Consider the following 4512-nt stretch of genomic DNA (forward strand, 5'->3'; position numbering starts at 1 on the left):
TCACTTGGCCCTTTTTTTTTTTTTTTTTTTTTTTTTGGCTTTTTCTTTGGGAAAATGACATTTCCCCATTGAATTGTATTGGTGGATGTGGTACCTGTCTTAATTTAGATTGCCACCAAAGTAATCTTAGGTAAAGAAGTTGAGTTCAAGTAGTTTATTTGGGATGCGGTTTTGAGCCTGCTTCAACCTCCCAAGTAACTGGGATTACAGGCATGCACCACCACACCTGGCTAATTTTTTGTATTTAGTGGAGATGGGGTTTCACCTTGTTGGTCAGGTTAGTCTCGATCTCCTGACCTCAGGTGATCCACCCACCTCAGCCTCCCAAAGTGCTGGGATTACAGGCGTGTGCCACCATGCCCAATGTACAAAGTGCTATGTAAATATTAGTTATTGTTATGCCTAAGGGACGTATCTGTGTGAAGACTGGCCTATAAGTCCCTGTGCTTTTAGGATTCCAAATCATGCTTCCTCAACCTGTGAAAAGCACAGATCAGCTGCCCTTTCTTGGGCCTGGCTCAGTGTTTGCATTAGAGAAAAGGGAAAAGTACATTCCAAAATCACTTACTATCATCTCAATTTCTAATAGGTTAGGAAAAAAAAAAAAAAACAAACTCAAATCACCTACTATGTGCCAGGCATCATGACAGATATCTCTTTGAAGATCCTAACAAGACCACTGAGAGACAGATACTATTACTGCCAACAGAAATGCTAGCTTTTCTCTCAGACACAAAATTATTTTTTTAATTTTTTAGAGAAAGGGCTTCACTCTGCTGCCCAGGCTAGAGTGCAGTGGTATAATCATAGCTTACTGCAGCCTCAAACTCCAGAGCTCAAGCCATCCTCTTGCCTCAGGCTCCCAAGTAGCTGAGATCACATGCATGTGCCATCATGCTTGGCTAATTTATTTTTTGTAGAGATGGGATGTCAATATGTTGCCCAGGCTGATCTGAAATTCCTGGACTCAAGTGATCCTCCTGCCTTGGCCTCCTAAAGTTACAAGTGTTACAAGTGTAACAAATGGTTACAAGTGTAAGCCACTGTGCCAGCTCAGAACAACTATTAATATTTCCAATATGCAAAGAACTCCCTTGAGAAGAAACAAATAAACCACCTGCTAGGAAAATGAGCAAAAGCAATGAGTAGACCCCTCACCGAAGAGGACATCCAAATGGCCAAAGGTTATCTCTAAGGATGCTCAAGGACATGCAAATTAAAGCTAAAATAAGATACAATTTTTTAATCCATTAGACTGGGAAAAAACTAAAAAGAGAAGCTATTTCAAGGTGACAAAAATGTGAGAAAATACTTTCATATGTTGCTGGTGGGAATATGAAATGTGACAACAAGGAATACTGGGAAAAACTTAAATGTTAAGCTACACACGTGTGTTACCAAGTAATCTTACATTTAATAATCAGGTTATGGCCAGGCGTGATGGCTCATGCCTGTAATCCCAGCACTTTGGGAGGTTGAGGTGGGTGGATCACCTGAAGTTGGGAGTTCGACACCAGCCTGACCAACATGGAGAAACCCCATCTCTACTAAAAATACAAAATTAGCTGGGCGTGGTGGTTCATGCCTGTAATCCCAGCTACTTGGGAGGCTGAGGCAGGAAAATCGCTTAATCCGGGAGGCAAAGGTTGCAGTGAGATCACACCATTGCACTCCAGCCTGGGCAACAAGAGCGAAACTCCGTGTCAAAAAAAAAAAAAAAAAAATCAGGTTATGTAAATTAGAGCATCTCTCTATTAGAATATAGTGTTCAACGTTGTTTCTTTGCAGAAAAATTGGAAACTAGCCTGAATGTTCATCAGTACAAGACTGATTGAATACATGGGTCCACATATGACATGTAGTGCAGTCATTAAAAACAATAAGTAAAAATAAACTGTGGTACATCCCTGTAATGAAATACTGCTCAGCAAAAATGAATGAACTATTGGTACACACGACTTAGAGGAATCTCAAAGGCATTATATGGGACAAGAGAAGCCAATTTCAAATATAGTGCGATTTCATTGATTTTTTTTTTTTTTAAGGTGGAGTCTCACTCTGTCACCCAGGCTAGAGTGCAGTGGCATGATCTCGACTCACTGCAACCTCTGTCTCCCAGGTTCAAATGAATCTCCTGCCTCAGCTTCCCAAGTAGCTGGAATTACAGGTGCATGCCACTACGCCCGGCTAATTTTTGTGTTTTTGGTAGAGACGGGGTTTCACCATATTGGTCAGGCTGGTCTTGAACTTTTGACCTCAGGTGATCCACCCGCTTTGGTCTTCCAAAGTGCTGGGATTACAGGCATGAGCCACTATGCCTGGCCAATGTGACATTCTTGAAATGGCAAGACTATAATGTTGAAGAACAGATTAGTGGTTGTTGGGACTTAGGGATGGAAGGAGAGTGTGACTACAGGATGTAGTCACACATCCTGAAGAACTTTTTGGGTTGATGGAAATGTAGAAGGAACTTTTTGGGTTGATGGAAATGTACATGTTTATTGTGGCAGTGATCACATGAATGCAGGCATTGCTGAAATTCATAGAACTATACACTCCCAAAAGGTTGATTTTGCTGTGTAATAATGTATAAAACATGTTTAACAACATCAAAAATAAGTTATTTCTATGCCAATTGTCTGGGCGGGGTCTCCTGATAATTTAGGACGAAAAAAGTTGTAAAACAAGGTGGATACCATGATCTTATTTTTGTGAAACTAACCAAAAATCCTTTCTATGTACGATTATGTGTTTGTGTATGTTTCTATGAGCATAAGAAAAAAGTGGAAAAACACCCTCTAGGTTGTTGATACTGATTATCTCAGGAAGGCTGGAATGGAAGGGGAAGCATTAGGAAGTGTTTCTTTGTATATCTTTGCATTATTTCACTGGTTATATTGATCTAATACTACATTTTTAATTGAAGCAAGAGAGTCAGATAAAATTAATACAGGAAAATTAAAGAAGTCAGAGAAAATCAGAAAGAAGGCTAGTAAGAAAGAAGGCAAGAAAAGTCCAAGAGAGAACTGGTTGGTGGAAAAGTGGCAAAAAAGTGACCTTCGGGGTTCAGTGGGGCCTGTGAAGTACCCATTAAATCTCCAAATCAGAAAAATATGAGTGTTGGCCAGGCATGGTGGCTCACACCTGTAAAGCCAGCACTTCGGGAGACCAAGGCGGGTGGATCTACTGAGGTCAGGAGTTTAAGACTAGCCTGGCCAACATGGTGAAACCCCGTCTCTACTAAAAATACAAAAATTAGCTGGGCGTGGTGGCAGGTGCCTGTAATCCCAGCTACTTGGGAGGCGGAGGCAGAAGAATTGCTTGAACCCAGAGGTGGAGGTTGCAGTGAGTCAAGATTGTGCCACTGCACTCTAGTCTGGACGACAAGACTCTAGCCTGGACGACAAGAACGAGACTCCGTCTCAATATGAGTGTTGCTGGAACTAAAGGAACATTCTGCACCTGGGCCCAGGGACAAGCTGTGATGCAAGGGTTAAGACTTGGGCCCTAATATGGTTTGGCAGTATGTTCCCACCCAAATCTCATATTGAATTCTAATTCCCAGTGTTGGGGGAGGGACCTAGTGGGAGGTGATTGGATTATGGGGGTGGAATTTCCCATGCTGTTCTCGTGATAGTGAGTGAGTTTTCACAAACTCTGATGATTTGAAAGTGTATGACACTTCCTCCCTCATACTCTCTTTCTCTCCTGCCACCACATGAAGAAGGTGCTTGTTTCCCCTTCACCTTCTGCCATGGTTGTAAGTTTCCTGAAGCCTCTTAGCCATGCTGCCTGTTAAGTCCATGGAACTGTGAGTCAATTAAACCTCTTTTCTTTATAAATTACCCAGTCTCAGGTAGTTCTTTATAGCAGTGTGAGAACAGATTAATACAGGTTCATTTCGAGGGCTCAAGGCAGGTTTCATAGCTCTCCTTTGTTTCTTCTGTATGTTCGTTTGTTCACCTGTGCATCCATCATCCATCACTCATCTACCTTTTGTTAAATGCCTACTGTGTTCTTAATTTTTAAACTTATGCTCTTTCTTTCCTCCAAATCATAATAAAATCCAAAATAAAATCCAGTTTTGTGTGCTGGTCTTTAGAGGCTACAGTTAATGAAGATATTGGGATCCTTTACTAAGATTTTATTTCTTTTTTAAAAAATATTTTCAACTTTTATTTTAGATTCGGTGGGTACGTGTGCAGGTTTGTTACCTAGGTATATTGCATGATGCTGAGGTTTGGGGTATGCATTCATACTACCTGGGTGACAGATCATTTCCCATCACCCAGGTAGTGAGCACAGTACCCACCAGTTAGTTTTTCAATGCTTGCCCCCTCACTGCTTCCTCACTTTAGTAGTCCCCCGTGTCTATTGTCATCTTTATGTCCATAAGTACTCAACGGTTACCTCCTGCTTCTAAGTGGGATTTGGTTTTCTGTTCCTGTGTCAATTTGCATAGGATAATGGCCTCCAGCTGCATCCATGTTGCTGCAAAGGATGTGATTTCAT

Source organism: Mandrillus leucophaeus, unplaced genomic scaffold (genome assembly GCF_000951045.1).
Source record: "Mandrillus leucophaeus isolate KB7577 unplaced genomic scaffold, Mleu.le_1.0 Scaffold32, whole genome shotgun sequence".
In the NCBI taxonomy this organism is placed as follows: Eukaryota; Metazoa; Chordata; class Mammalia; order Primates; family Cercopithecidae; genus Mandrillus; species Mandrillus leucophaeus.